Here is a 16,651-nt window from a genome sequence, read left to right on the forward strand (position 1 = left end):
AGTAGTGGTAGTAGTAGTGGTAGTAGAGCTATGGGCTACCAGCTGAACCACACGGTATGGTATTAGTAGTAGTAGTGGTAGTAGTAGTGGTAGTAGAGCTATGGGCTACCAGCTGAACCACACGGTATGGTATTAGTAGTAGTAGTGGTAGTAGTAGTGGTAGTAGAGCTATGGGCTACCAGCTGAACCACACGGTATAGTATTAGTAGTAGTAGTGGTAGTAGAGCTATGGGCTACCAGCTGAACCACACGGTGTGGTATTAGTAGTAGTAGTGGTAGTAGAGCTATGGGCTACCAGCTGAACCACACGGTATGGTATTAGTAGTAGTAGTGGTAGTAGAGCTATGGGCTACCAGCTGAACCACACGGTATAGTATTAGTAGTAGTAGTGGTAGTAGAGCTATGGGCTACCAGCTGAACCACACGGTATGGTATTAGTAGTAGTAGTAGTAGTAGTAGTAGTAGTAGTGGTAGTAGAGCTATGGGCTACCAGCTGAACCACACAGTACGATATTAGTAGTAGTAGTGGTAGTAGAGCTATGGGCTACCAGCTGAACCACATGGTATGGTATTAGTAGTAGTAGTGGTAGTAATAGTAGTGGTAGTAGTATTAGTAGTAGTAGTGGTAGTAGAGCTATGGGCTACCAGCTGAACCACACGGTATGGTATTAGTAGTAGTAGTGGTAGTAGTGTAGTGGTAGTTAGTATTAGTAGTATTAGTGGTAGTAGAGCTATGTGCTACCAGCTGAACCACACGGTATAGTATTAGTAGTAGTAGTGGTAGTAGAGCTATGTGCTACCAACTGAACCACACGGTATGGTATTAGTAGAGGTAGTGGTAGTAGAGCTATGGGCTACCAGCTGAACCACACAGTATAGTATTAGTAGTAGTAGTGGTAGTAGAGCTATGGGCTACCAACTGAACCACACGGTGTGGTATTAGTAGTAGTAGTAGTGGTAGTAGAGCTATGGGCTACCAGCTGAACCACATGGTATAGTATTAATAGTAGTAGTGGTAGTAGTATTAGTAATAGTAGTGGTAGTAGAGCTATGGGCTACCAGCTGAACCACACGGTATAGTATTAGTAGTAGTAGTAGTGGTAGTAGAGCTATGAGCTACCAACTGAACCACATGGTATAGTATTAGTAGTAGTATTAGTAGTAGTAGTGGTAGTAGAGCTATGGGCTACCAGCTGAACCACATGGTATAGTATTAGTAGTAGTAGTGGTAGTAGTAGTGGTAGTAGAGCTATGAGCTACCAACTGAACCACATGGTATAGTATTAGTAGTAGTAGTGGTAGTAGTATTAGTAATAATAGTGGTAGTAGAGCTATGGGCTACCAACTGAACCACATGGTATAGTATTAGTAGTATTACTGGTAGTAGTAGTAGTAGTAGTAGTAGTAGTAGTAGTAGTAGTAGTATTACGGGTAGTAGTAGTAGTAGTATTACTGGTAGTAGTTGTAGTATTATGGGTAGTAGTAGTAGTAGTAGTAGTATTATGGGTAGTAGTAGTAGTAGTAGTAGTAGTATTACGTGTAGTAGTAGTAGTAGTAGTATTACGGGTAGTAGTAGTAGTAGTAGTATTAGGGTAGTAGTAGTAGTAGTAGTAGTAGTAGTAGTATTACGGGTGGTAGTAGTAGTAGTAGTAGTATTACAGTAGTAGTAGTAGTAGTAGTAGTAGTAGTAGTAGTAGTATTACGGGTAGTAGTATTACGGGTAGTAGTAGTAGTAGTAGTAGTAGTAGTATTACGGGTTGTAGTAGTAGTAGTAGTAGTAGTATTACAGTAGTAGTAGTAGTAGTAATAGTAGTATTACGGGTAGTAGTAGTAGTAGTAGTAGTAGTAGTAGTAGTAGTAGTAGTAGTAGTAGTATTACGGGTAGTAGTAGTAGTAGTAGTAGTTGGTAGCAGCAGTAGTAGTAGTCGTAGTAGTAGTAGTAGCAGTAGTAGTAGCATTCGGCGGGTAGTAGTAGTAGTAGTAGTAGTAGTAGTAGTATTACAGTAGTAGTAGTAGTAGTAGTAGTAGTAGTAGTAGTAGTAGTAGTAGTAGTAGTGGTAGTACACGTGGCAGTAGCAGTAGCACACGGCAGTAGTAGTAGTAGTAGTGGTAGTAGTAGTAGCAGTACACGGGTAGTAGTAGTAGTAGTAGTAGTAGTAGTAGTAGTAGTAGTAGTAGCATTACGTAGTAGTAGTAGTAGTAGTAGTAGTAGCATTACTGGTAGTAGTAGTAGCATTACTGGTAGTAGTAGTAGCAGTGCAGTAGTAGTAGCAGTAGTAGTAGCAGTAGTAGTAGTATTACTAGTAGTAGTAGCAGTAGTGGTAGTAGTAGTAGTAGTAGTAGTAGTAGTAGTACACGGTAGTAGTAGTAGTAGTATTACAGGTAGTAGTAGTAGTAGTAGTAGTATTACAGGTAGTAGTAGTAGTAGTAGTAGTAGTATTATTACTGGTAGTAGTAGTATTATTACTGGTAGTAGTAGTATTACTGGTAGTAGTAGTAGTAGTGGTAGTAGTAGTAGTAGTAGTAGTAGTAGTATTATTACTGGTAGTAGTAGTAGTAGTGGTAGTAGTAGTAGTAGTAGTAGTAGTAGTAGTATTATTACTGGTAGTAGTAGTATTATTACTGGTAGTAGTAGTAGTAGTGGTAGTAGTAGTAGTAGTGGTAGTAGTAGTAGTAGTGGTAGTATTTGATTGAATTGAGCCCTTACTCTAATTCAGTTCTTTCAAATATATATTTTGTTATTTTGAAAAAGGTCACATTTTCTTTTTGCTTTAGTTTATACCAAGAGCCCAATTCCAGGTCTTATGCCAGCTGGATTAAGTGCTACTTTAAGGGCATGGGTCACATGCAATGGAAAACATCTAAAAAGCTCATCGAAATATGGATTTCCAACTTGCTACGAACTTCCAGAATACATGTTGCAACACCACCGTGTCCAGTTGTATAAGTGGCATGGAATAATAGAAGAGAGGGAAAAGTCAAACTAACTGTGTCGGCCTTAAGCTGGTTTAAGTCTTTATTGTAGTACAATGCATTGTGCCTCCTGCCTTGTTGTCCTTTGTTGAAATGCCACAGAATATATGGTTATTCAGGCCTGTATACTATACTTTCATCCAATGAGTTTATATTGTTGAAATCAGCCTCTATAATGTTCAAAGCATTCATTTGAGGTTGTGGAACATAGTGGTTTAACCTGAGGAAGGGACAGAGAGACACACACACAGAGATACAGACAGTTTATATTGTTCTAAGTGAAGTATGTGCTGCTTTCCACACCAGTGCTGTTGTTGTTTCAGAATTTCCCAACACATCATTCAGGCAAACATTTTACTGTCCTTCATTATACTGACTCACTATGGGAAAATGGCTTCAAATTAAAATCAAATCAAATGTATTTATAAAGCCCTTCGTACATCAGCTGATATCTCAAAGTATTGTACAGAAACCCAGCCTTTAACCCCAAACAGCAAGCAATGCAGGTGTTGAAGCATGTTGGCTAGGAAAAACTCCCTAGAAAGGCCAAAACCTAGGAAGAAACCTAGAGAGGAACCAGGCTATAAGGGGTGGCCAGTCCTCTTCTGGCTGTGCCGGGTGGAGATTATAACAGAACATGGCCAAGATGTTCAAATGTTCATAAATGACCAGCATGGTCCAATAATAATAATCACAGGCAGAACAGTTGAAACTGGAGCAGCAGCACGGCCAGGTGGACTGGGGACAGCAAGGAGTCATCATGCCAGGTAGTCCTGAGGCATGGTCCTAGGGCTCAGGTCCTCTGAAAGAGAGAAAGAAAGAGAGAATTAGAGAGAGCATACTTAAATTCACACAGGACACCGGATAAGACAGGAGAAGTACTCCAGATATTACAAACTGACCCGACACAAACTACTGCAGCATAAATACTGGAGGCTGAGACAGGAGGGGTCAGGAGACACTTGATACCCCCGGACAGGGCCAAACAGGAAGGATATAACCCCACCCACTTTGCCAAAGCACATCCCCCACACCACTAGAGGGATATCTTCAACCCCCAACTTACCATACTGAGACAAGGCCGAGTATAGCTCACAAAGACAGACAGGAAGATCACATCAGTGACTCAACCCACTCAAGTGACGCACCCCTCCTAGGGACGGCATGAAAGAGCACCAGTAAGCCAGTAACTCAGCCCCTGTAATAGGGTTAGAGGCAAAGAATCCCAGTGGAAAGAGGGGAACCGGCCAGGCAGAGACAGCAAGGGCGGTTCGTTGCTCCAGAGCCTTTCCGTTCACATTCACACTCCTGGGCCAGACTACACTCAATCATATGACCCACTGAAGAGATGAGTCTTCAGTAAAGACTTAAAGGTTGAGACCGAGTCTGCGTCTCTCACATGGGTAGGCAGACCGTTCCATAAAAATGGAGCTCTGTAGGAGAAAGCCCTGCCTCCAGCTGTTTGCTTAGAAATTCTAGGGACAATTATGAGGCCTGCATCTTGTGATGTGTAGGTATTTACGGCAGGACCAAATCAGAGAGATATGTAGGAGCAAGCCCATGTAATGCTTTGTAGGTTAGCAGTAAAACCTTGAAATCACCCCTTACCTTGACAGGAAGCCAGTGTAGGGAGGCTAGCACCGGAGTAATATGATCCAATTTTGGGGTTCTAGTCAGGATTCTAGCAGCTGTATTTAGCACTAACTGAAGTTTATTTAGTGCTCTATCTGGGTAGTCAGAAAGTAGAGCATTGCAGTAGTCTAACCTAGAAGTAACAAAAGCATGGATTAATTTTTCTGCATAATTTTTGGAGAGAAAGTTTCTGATTTTTGCAATATTACGTAGATGGAAAAAAGCTGTCCTTGAAACAGTCTTGATATGTTCGTCAAAAGAGAGATCAGGGTCCAGAGTAACGCCGAGGTCCTTCAGTTTTATTTGAGACGACTGTACAACCATCCAGATTATGGTTTGTTATTTTTATTTCTTGGGACCTTGAACATGCATCTCTGTTTTGTCCGAGTTTAAAAGTAGAAAGTTTGCAGCCATCCACTTCCTTATGTCTGAAACACAGACTTCTAGCGAGGGCAATTTTGGGGCTTCACCATGTTTCATTGAAATGTACAGCTGTGAGTCATCCGCATAGCAGTGAAAGTTAACATTATGTTTTCGAATGACATCCCCAATAGGTAAAATATATAGTGAAAACAATAGTGGTCCTAAAACAGAACCTTGAGGAACACCGGAATTTACACTTGATTTGTCAGAGGACAAACCATTCAGAGACAAACTGATATCTTTCCGACAGATAAGATCAGGCCAGAACTTGTCCATGTAGACAACATTTGGGTTTCCAATCTCTCCAAAAGAATGTGGTGATCGATGGTATCAAAAGCAGCATTAAGGTCTAGGAGCGCGAGGACAGATGTAGAGCCTCGGTCTGATGACATTAAAAGGTAATTTACCACCTTCACAAGTGCGGTCTCAGTGCTATGATGGGGTCTAAAACCAGACTGAAGCATTTTTTATACATTGTTTTTCTTCAGGAAGGCAGTGAGTTGCTGCACAACAGCCTTTTCAATTTTTGTTGAGCGGAATAGAAGAATCGATATAGGCCGATAGTTTTTTATATTTTCTGGGTCAAGGTTTGGCTTTTTCAAGAGAGGCTTTCTTACTGCCACTTTTGGTGAGTTTGGTACACATCTGGTGGATAGAGAGACATTTATTATGTTCAACATAGGAGGGCCAAGCACAGGAAGCAGCTCTTTCAGTAGTTTATTGGAATCGGGTCCAGGGTGCAGCTTGAAGGTTTAGAGGCCATGATTATTTTCATCATTGTGTCAAGAGATATAGTACTAAAACACTTGAGTGTCTCTCTTGATCCTAGGTCCTGGCAGAGTTGTGCAGACTCAGGACAACTGAGCTTTGAAGGAATACGCAGATTTAAAGAGGAGTCCGTAAATTGCTTTCTAATAATCATGATCTTTTCCTCAAAGATGCAGGGTGGAGGGTAGAGGGACAGAGAGATGCAGGGTGGAGGGTAGAGGGACAGGGAGATGCAGGGTGGAGGGACATAGAGATGCAAGGTGGAGGGTAGAGGGACAGAGAGATGCAAGGTGGAGGGTAGAGGGACAGAGAGATGCAGGGTGGAGGGTAGAGGGACAGGGAGATGCAGGGTGGAGGGTAGAGGGACAGAGAGATGCAGGGTGGAGGGTAGAGGGACAGAGAGATGCAGGGTGGAGTGTAGAGGGAGATGCAGGGTGGAGGGACAGGGATGTGCAGGGTGGAGGGTAGAGGGACAGGGAGATGCAGGGCGGAGGGACAGGGAGATGTAGGGTGGAGGGTAGAGGGACAGGGAAATGTAGGGTGGAGGGTAGAGGGACAGGGAGATGCATGGTGGAGGGTAGAGGGACAGGGAGATGCAGGGTGGAGGGTACAGGGACAGGGAGATGCAGGGTGAAGGGTACAGGGACAGGGATATGCAGGGTGGGGGGTAGAGGGACAGGGAGATGCAGGGTGGAGGGTAGAGGGACAGGGAGATGCAGGGTGGAGGGACAGGGAAATGCAGGGTGGATTGTAGAGGGACAGGGAGATGTAGGGTGGAGGGTAGAGGGACAGGGAGATGCAGGGTGGAGGGTAGAGGGACAGGGATATGCAGGGTGGAGGGACAGGGAGATGCAGGGTGGAGGGTAGAGGGACAGGGAGATGTAGGGTGGAGGGTAGAGGGACAGGGATATGCAGGGTGGAGGGTAGAGGGACAGGGAGTTGCAGGGTGGAGGGACAGGGAGATGCAGGGTGGATTGTAGAGGGACAGGGAGATGTAGGGTGGAGGGTAGAGGGACAGGGAGATGCAGGGTGGAGGGTAGAGGGACAGGGATATGCAGGGTGGAGGGACAGGGAGATGCAGGGTAGAGGGTAGAGGGACAGGGAGATGTAGGGTGGAGGGTAGAGGGACAGGGAGATGCAGGGTATAGGGACAGGGAGATGCAGGGTAGAGGGACAGGGAGATGCAGGGTGGAGGGTAGAGGGAGATGTAGGGTGGAGGGTAGTGGGACAGGGAGTTGCAGGGTGGAGGGACAGGGAGATGCAGGGTGGAGGGTAGAGGGACAGGGAGATGTAGGTTAGAGGGACAGGGAGATGTAGGGTGGAGGGTAGAGGGACAGGGAGATGTAGGGTGGAGGGTAGAGGGACAGGGAGATGTAGGTTAGAGGGACAGGGAGATGTAGGGTGGAGGGTAGAGGGACAGTGAGATGTAGGGTGGAGGGTAGAGGGACAGGGAGATGTAGGTGGAGGGAAGAGGGACAGGGAGATGTAGGGTGGAGGGTAGAGGGACAGGTAGATGCAGGGTAGAGGGACAAGGAGATGCAGGGTAGAGGGACAGGGAGATGCAAGGTGGAGGGTAGAGGCACAGAGAGATGCAGGGTGGAGGGTAGAGGGACAGGAAGATGCAGGGTGGAGGGTAGAGGGAGAGGGAGATGCAGGGCGGAGGGACAGGGAGATGGAGGGGAGAGGGACAGGGAGATGTAGGGTGGAGGGTAGAGGTACAGGGAGTTGCAGGGTGGAGGGACAGGGAGATGCAGGGTGGATTGTAGAGGGACAGGGAGATGTAGGGTGGAGGGTAGAGGGACAGGAAGATGTAGGGTGGAGGGTAGAGGGACAGGGAGATGCAGGGGAGGAGGGACAGGGAGATGGAGGGGGAGAGGGACAGGGAGATGTAGGGTGGAGGGTAGAGGGACAGGGAGTTGCAGGGTGGAGGGACAGGGAGATGCAGGGTGGATTGTAGAGGGACAGAGAGATGTAGGGTGGAGGGTAGAGGGACAGGGAGATGTAGGGTGGAGGGTAGAGGGACAGGGAGACGCAGGGCGGAGGGACAGGGAAATGGAGGGGAGAGGGACAGGGAGATGTGGGGTGGAGGGTGGAGGGACAGGGAGTTGCAGGGTGGAGGGACAGGGAGATGCAGGGTGGATTGTAGAGGGACAGGGAGATGTAGGGTGGAGGGTAGAGTGACAGGGAGATGTAGGGTGGAGGGTAGAGGGACAGGGAGATGTAGGTTAGAGGGACAGGGAGATGTAGGGTGGAGGGTAGAGGGACAGAGAGATGTAGGGTGGAGGGTAGAGGAACAGGCAGATGTAGGTGGAGGGTAGAGGGACAGGGAGATGCAGGGTAGAGGGACAAGGAGATGCAGGGTATAGGGACAGGGAGATGCAAGGTGGAGGGTAGAGGGACAGAGAGATGCAGGGTGGAGTGTAGAGGGAGATGCAGGGTGGAGGATAGAGGGACAGGGAGATGCAGGGCGGAGGGACAGGGAGATGGAGGGGAGAGGGACAGGGAGATGTAGGGTGGAGGGGAGAGGGACAGGGAGATGTAGGGTGGAGGGTAGAGGGACAGGGAGATGTAGGGTGGAGGGTAGAGGAACAGGGAGATGTAGGTGGAGGGTAGAGGGACAGGGAGATGCAGGGTAGAGGGACAAGGAGATGCAGGGTATAGGGACAGGGAGATGCAAGGTGGAGGGTAGAGGGACAGAGAGATGCAGGGTGGAGTGTAGAGGGAGATGCAGGGTGGAGGGACAGGGATATGCAGGGTGGAGGATAGAGGGACAGGGAGATGCAGGGCGGAGGGACAGGGAGATGGAGGTGAGAGGGACAGGGAGATGTAGGGTGGAGGGTAGAGGGACAGGGAGATGTAGGGTGGAGGGTAGAGGAACAGGGAGATGTAGGTGGAGGGTAGAGGGACAGGGAGATGCAGGGTAGAGGGACAAGGAGATGCAGGGTATAGGGACAGGGAGATGCAAGGTGGAGGGTAGAGGGACAGAGAAATGCAGGGTGGAGTGTAGAGGGAGATGCAGGGTGGAGGGACAGGGATATGCAGGGTGGAGGATAGAGATCAGGGAGATGCAGGGCGGAGGGACAGGGAGATGGAGGGGAGAGGGACAGGGAGATGTAGGGTGGAGGGTAGAGGGACAGGGAGATGTAGGGTGGAGGGTAGAGGGACAGGGAGATGTAGGGTGGAGGGTAGAGGGACAGGGAGATGCAGGGTGGAGGGTAGAGGGACAGGGAGATGCAGGGTGGAGGGTAGAGGGACAGGGAGATGCAGGGTGGAGGGACAGGGAGATGCAGGGTGGATTGTAGAGGGACAGGGAGATTTAGGGTGGAGGGTAGAGGGACAGGGAGATGTAGGGTGGAGGGTAGAGGGACAGGGAGATGTAGGGTGGAGGGACATGGAGATGCAGGGTGGAGGGTAGAGGGACAGGGAGATGCAGGGTAGAGGGACAGGGAGATGTAGGGTGGAGGGTAGAGGGACAGGGAGATGCAGGGTGGAGGGTAGAGGGACAGGGATATGCAGGGTGGAGGGACAGGGAGATGCAAGGTGGAGGGTAGAGGGACAGGGAGATGTAGGGTGGAGGGTAGATGGACAGGGAGTTGCAGGGTGGAGGGACAGGGAGATGCAGGGTGGATTGTAGAGGGACATGGAGATGTAGGGTGGAGGGTAGAGGGACAGGGAGATGTAGGGTGGAGGGTAGAGGGACAGGGAGATGTAGGGTGGAGGATAGAGGGACAGGGAGATGCAGGGTAGAGGGACAGGGAGATGCAGGGTAGAGGGACAGGGAGATGCAGAGTGGAGGGTAGAGGGAGATGTAGGGTGGAGGGTAGTGGGACAGGGAGTTGCAGGGTGGAGGGACAGGGATATGCAGGGTGGATTGTAGAGGGACAGGGAGATGGAGGGTAGAGGGACAGGGAGATGTAGGGTGGAGGGTAGAGGGACAGGGAGATGTAGGGTGGACGGTAGAGGGACAGGGAGATGTAGGTTAGAGGGACAGGGAGATGTAGGGTGGAGGGTAGAGGGACAGAGAGATGTAGGGTGGAGGGTAGAGGGACAGGGAGATGTAGGTGGAGGGTAGAAGGACAGGGAGATGTAGGATGGAGGGTAGAGGGACAGGTAGATGCAGGGTAGAGGGACAAGGAGATGCAGGGTAGAGGGACAGGGAGATGCAGGGTGGAGTGTAGAGGGACAGGGAGATGCAGGGTGGAGTGTAGAGGGACAGAGAGAAGCAGGGTATGAAGGGTGGAGGGTATATGGACAGAGAGATGCAGGGTGGAGTGTAGAGGGACAGAGAAATGCAGGGTATGAAGGGTGGAGGGTAGAGGGACAGGGAGATGCAGGGTATGAAGGGTGGAGGGTAGAGGGACAGAGAGATGCAGGGTGGAGTGTAGAGGGACAGAGAGATGCAGGGTATGAAGGGTGGAGGGTAGAGGGACAGGGAGATGCAGGGTATGAAGGGTGGAGGGTAGAGGGACAGGGTGATGCAGGGTATGAAGGGTGGAGGGTACTGCTCTAGAGGGTGCTGTTCACTGAAGAAATATGTTATCATTCTCTCTCAACTCCACCCTCTCTCTTCTCTCAAATTGGGGATATCGTTGGCATTTCTCCTCTGTCGCCATGTGGTTACCTGTCCTGTCGGCGGTCTCCCACCCATCCGTGACGGTTTCTTCGGGGTGTAATCCCTGACATCATCTGTGTTTATCATTCTGTTTTAGTTACAGTAAAGGACAGGTTCCTGCTTTAGACGAGAGCTTAGAGTTGGTTAGGAATGTTTCCCCATTACCTCCTCAGCCTGCCACACACAGACAGGGAGAAGGATAGACAAGAACAGATACACACACACACACACAGACAGGGAGAAGGATAGACAAGAACAGATACACACACACACGTGCACATGTACACACAGGGAGAAGGATAGACAAGAACAGACACACACACACACACACACACACACACACACACACACACACACACACACACACACACACACACACACACACACACACACACACACACAGACACAGACAGGGAGAAGGATAGACAAGAACAGATACACACACACACGTGCACATGTACACACACACACACGCACACACACAGGCACACACACACACACACAGACACAGACAGGGAGAAGGATAGACAAGAACAGATACACACACACACACAGACACAGACAGGGAGAAGGATAGACAAGAACAGATACACACACACACACACACAGACAGGGAGAAGGATAGACAAGAACAGACACACACACACAGACAGGGAGAAGGATAGACAAGAACAGATACACACACACACACACACAGACAGGGAGAAGGATAGACAAGAACAGATACACACACACGTACATGTACACACACACACACACACACACAGGGAGAAGGATAGACAAGAACAGATACACACACACGTGCACATGTACCACACACACACACACACACACACACACACACACACACACACACACACACACACACACACACACACACACACACACACACACACACAGGGACACACACACACACACACACACACACACACACACACACACACAACAGATACACACACACACACACACACACACACACACACACACACACACACACACACAGACACAGACAGGAGAAGGATAGACAAGACACAGAACAGACACACACACACACACACACACACACAGACACAGACAGGGAGAAGGATAGACAAGAACAGATACACACACACACACACAGACAGGGAGAAGGATAGACAAGAACAGATACACACACACACACAGACAGGGAGAAGGATAGACAAGAACAGATACACACACGCACACACACAGACAGGGAGAAGGATAGACAAGAACACGCACACACACACACACAGACACAGACAGGGAGAAGGATAGACAAGAACAGATACACACACACACACACACACACAGACAGGGAGAAGGATAGACAAGAACAGATACACACACACACACACACACACACACACACACACACACAGGGAGAAGGATAGACAAGAACAGATACACACACACACACAGACACAGACACAGACAGGGAGAAGGATAGACAAGAACAGATACACACACGCACACACACAGACAGGGAGAAGGATAGACAAGAACAGATACACACACACACACACACACACAGACACAGACAGGGAGAAGGATAGACAAGAACAGATACACACACACACACACACACACGCACACACACAGACAGGGAGAAGGATAGACAAGAACACACACACACACACACAGACACAGACAGGGAGAAGGATAGACAAGAACAGATACACACACACACACACAGACAGGGAGAAGGATAGACAAGAACAGATACACACACACACACACACACACAGACAGGGAGAAGGATAGACAAGAACAGATACACACACACACACAGACAGGCAGAAGGATAGACACAGATACACACACACACATGTACACACACACACGCACACACACACGCACACACACAGACACAGACAGGGAGAAGGATAGACAAGAACAGATACACACACACACACACACACAAGAACACACACACACACACACACACACACACACACAGGGAGAAGGATAGACAAGAACAGATACACACGCACACGTGCACATGTACACACACGCACACGCACACACACACACACACAGACACAGACAGGGAGACAGATAGACAAGAACAGATACACACGCACATGTACACACACACACAGACACAGACAGGGAGAAGGATAGACAAGAACAGATACACACGCACATGTACACACACACACACACACACACGCACACACACACACACACACAGACACAGACAGGGAGAAGGATAGACAAGAACAGATACACACGCACACGTGCACATGTACACACACGCACACACACACACACACACACAGACACACACACACAGACACAGACAGGGAGAAAGATAGACAAGAACAGATACACACGCACATGTACACACACACACACAGACATGAACAGATACACACGCACATGTACACACACACACACACAAACACACACACACACACACACACACACACACACACACACACTCACACACACACACACACACACACAGCAGTTAGTGTTGGGCCAGAAACCGGAAGGTTACCAGTTTGAATCCCTGAGCCGACTGTCCTTTCGCAACGTACTGAACCCTAAATGGCTGATCCCATGCTGTGACCCCTCTCTCCTCGGTGTCTCTGGGGGAGTGGGATATGCAAAAAACACATTTCCATTTCACCACACACTTGTACAGGTAACACACCTGAACATGTGTAAACGGGACAAATATAAGCACCCCCTGTTTGGCACATTATTTCAGCATTGACTATTGTTGCTACCATTACATGTCAGGAACACTTGGTTTGAGTATGCCAACACCAGGCTTTTCCTGTTGGAAAAATAACATTGTGAATGCTGGTTTGACCCATAATATATCCTCAACTCTTTAAGTTAGAATGGCAGTCTGAAGGGCCTTGTTTTTCACTGAAACAGTGGTTTGGATTGGGGTCTGGAATGTGGAGCCATTAGGTACGGACGTGATATTGGCTCTACTTCCTGATATACTGAGAGTATCTGAGGAGAGATGTTATATGGTGAGTATTTCGTCACAAGTGACGCAGACCAGACCACTGAAGTCACCAATGGGGAGGGGAAAGCCTTCTCCCAGGCCAGTCTTCCAACGCGCTTTTCATTTTAGGAGATATTCTAAATATAGAACCCTTGCTCTGGCCAAATGGTTTGCCCCAAACTCCCTTGTCGAAACAGAGAAGTAACTCTCCACATTTGGAGAGTAAAAATTGTAAAAAGTGTTTGTTTGTGAGAGCCAGTGGAGTCTCTCTCTCTGCCTCTCTCTCTCTCTCTCTGCCTCTCTCTCTCTCTCTCTCTGCCTCCCTCTCTCTCTGCCTCTCTCTTTCTCTCTCTCTGCCTCTCTCTTTCTCTCTCTCTGCCTCCCTCTCTCTCTGCCTCTCTCTGCCTCTCTCTGCCTCTCTCTGCCTCCCTCTCTCTATGCCTCTCTCTCTGCCTCTCTCTTTCTCTCTCTCTCTGCCTCCCTCTCTCTCTCTCTATGTGCCTCCCTCTCTCTGCCTCCCTCTCTAAATGACACCCATCCATCCATGCACCGAGAATAAATGGACTCCAGGTTGTGTTTCTCATTTGTGAGATTTGTTGGGGAGGGATTAGATAGACAGAGCCCTAATTACAAGTAAAGGAAGGACATGCTTCACTGTTGTTTATTAAAACACTGTGTTCTGACGTGGGGAGTAGAGGAGGACTGGGTGGAGTGTAAGATCTCCTCTGTGATCATGTCCTGTTCAGAGAACGAGCCAGTCAGCCCTGTTCAGAGAACGAGCCAGTTAGCCCTGTTCAGAGAATTAGCCAGTCAGCCCTGTTCAAAGCACCAGCCAGTCAGCCCTGTTCAGAGCACCAGCCAGTCAGCCCTGTTCAGAGCACCAGCCAGTCAGCCCTGTTCAGAGCACGAGCCAGTTAGCCTTGTTCAGAGAACCGGCCAGTTAGCCCTGTTCAGAGAACCGGCCAGTCAGCCCTGTTCAGAGAACCGGCCAGTCATCCCTGTTCAGAGAACCGGCCAGTCAGCCCTGTTCAGAGAACCGGCCAGTCAGCCCTGTTCAGAGAACCGGCCAGTTAGCCCTGTTCAGAGAACCGGCCAGTTAGCCCTGTTCAGAGAACCGGCCAGTCCAGGCCAGTTAGCCCTGTTCAGAGCTCCGGCTAGTCACCCTGTTCAGCCAGTCAGCCCTGTTCAGAGCACCAGCCAGTTAGCCCTGTTCAGAGCACCCAGCCAGTCAGCCCTGTTCAGAGCACCAGCCAGTCAGCCCTGTTCAGAGCACCAGCCAGTCAGCCCTGTTCAGAGCACCAGCCAGTCAGCCCTGTTCAGAGCACCAGCCAGTCAGCCCTGTTCAGAGCACCAGCCAGTCAGTTCTGTTCAGTGAACCAGCCAGTCAGCTCTGTTCAGTGAACCAGCTAGTCAGCCCTGTTCAGAGAACCAGCCAGTCAGCCCTGTTCAGAGAACCAGCCAGTCAATCAGTGAAATGTTTGTTGGGATTTGAAATGAGGATTGTGTGTGTGTGTGTGTGTGTGTTCATTTTCCTTATAACTATGACTGAAGCAAAGCTTCTTATTGACAATGTGTTTTGCCTCTGTGTCCCTGAATGACACAAGACCTATGAAACAGGTTAACATAATTTCAGTGGGTTGTGATACTTTGGTGTCGGTAGTGACCAGACCTTCAAATAGCATTGGAAATCTTATCGCTGCTTGATTGGACAATGGAACCAATGGAATAGTCACATGCTGAATCAAACCCAGACTTCTGAACACAGGTCTGAAGGTGATATTGGTGGAATGCACAGTTCCACCGTCATCCACCCGTGGTTGTCATGTGGTTCTGCTCTGCTCTTTAGTGAAATGGTAGTAGCTCTGGACCCTGGTCCTGTGGGTTGTGGGTTCGAATCCCATTCCAGCCCCGTCCCCTTTAGCTTATTTAGTTCACCACAAATCTGACAGAAAGACCCCAGCTGAATACATTTCAATGTGGAGTATTAAGCACATATGCAGTATAGTGCTGTTACCCAATACTGTTGGTGCGTTGGCCATTGGCACTGTGTTACTGTAAAACCAGTAAAATATGTGACGTTTCCCCTGTTTTTTACATTTCTTCTTTGCCTACAGATGGAATCAAGATTCCTGGAGAATGAGAGGACTTCTGGGGGATTCACAAGTCTTCTTGTGGTGAGTATATATGTTGCCAGTGGTTACAAACGGTGTTCCTGTGTCAGAGTTCTGGTCTGTAGAGCTCAGCTGTGTATACCTTACAACCTCCGACCATGTGACCATGTGTGGCTCTACTTTCTGGAGTGTCTCCCTCACTGTAGCGTAGGAACCAGACCAACTACGGCTGCACTTTGGCTGCCCCGGCCACCTTTCACCCCAAGCTGTCATGGATGTTGTTGGTGTGTTGTTCTGCAGTTGGGCATTTTCTCACAGAGCCACTTCTTTGAGCAGCTCACCCTGATGTTCTGACGTGTTTCTAACTGTAGGATAGGAATGGGGGATGCCAACGGATTATAGTGTTACTGGGGTTTAGGCTTATAAAAATCCTAACTACTGACGCAACTCATACTTTGCTGTAGGCATAATTGTTCGCCAAATGCTATTAACTATTTAACTTGTTTTAATACCAATCGTTTTCCTGCCAGTAAGGGCCTTTGATTTTAATAAAAATGATAGAGCTCCGACTGCTCAGATGGTTTTTGGGGGTTTTATTATTTTCGAGGCATTCCATAGGATCTGGATGTGAACAAAGCAATGGCAGTGATAGTTGTCGCCGTGCCAAACATCGCCTTGTGTGTTTAAGTAAACGCTCAACGACTTGACCTCAACGTAAAAGACACTGTCAATCTCACTGCAAATACCAAAGACAGCATTTGAAGCCAACCTTTTAATAGCAGAGCGGCAGCCAGCACTGAAGCACTAAACGTTTGGCTATTGAGGTGTTTCAGCCACCAATCCGTTTCCACTGGGCAAAAAACTGTTGAATCAACGTTGTTTCCACATCATTTCCTTCAAAAATGTTCAATGTGATGATTGTTGAAACAACATGGAAAACTAACTGGATTTGCAAAGTGTCATTAATGTAAGCGAATTTCATTTTTTCCCAAAACTTTTACCTAATCCAAAGTCATGGTGACATTTTTTCATAATTTCACGTTCAATTTAGGTTAGTTGACAACTCAACCAAATGTAAATAAAAAAATTGACGTACAATTGACGTCTGTGCCTAGTGGGCTGTATATATTGTGACTGGGCTATAGAACTACTGGGCTATAGAACTAC

The 16,651-nt window shown here is 48.3% G+C and overlaps 1 long non-coding RNA gene across 1 annotated transcript in view; it reads left to right on the forward strand.

Moving 5' to 3' along the window:
- The window catches only part of LOC135554696 (uncharacterized), a 238,568-nt gene that overhangs the window by 124,022 nt on the left and 97,895 nt on the right, over positions 1-16,651 (forward strand). The window contains exon 2 of the long non-coding RNA XR_010457720.1: positions 15,488-15,547. This is a non-coding gene — a long non-coding RNA (uncharacterized LOC135554696). The remainder of the gene's footprint in view (positions 1-15,487; positions 15,548-16,651) is intronic.

This window comes from Oncorhynchus masou, chromosome 14, assembly GCF_036934945.1.
Source record: "Oncorhynchus masou masou isolate Uvic2021 chromosome 14, UVic_Omas_1.1, whole genome shotgun sequence".
Classification (NCBI taxonomy): domain Eukaryota; kingdom Metazoa; phylum Chordata; class Actinopteri; order Salmoniformes; family Salmonidae; genus Oncorhynchus; species Oncorhynchus masou.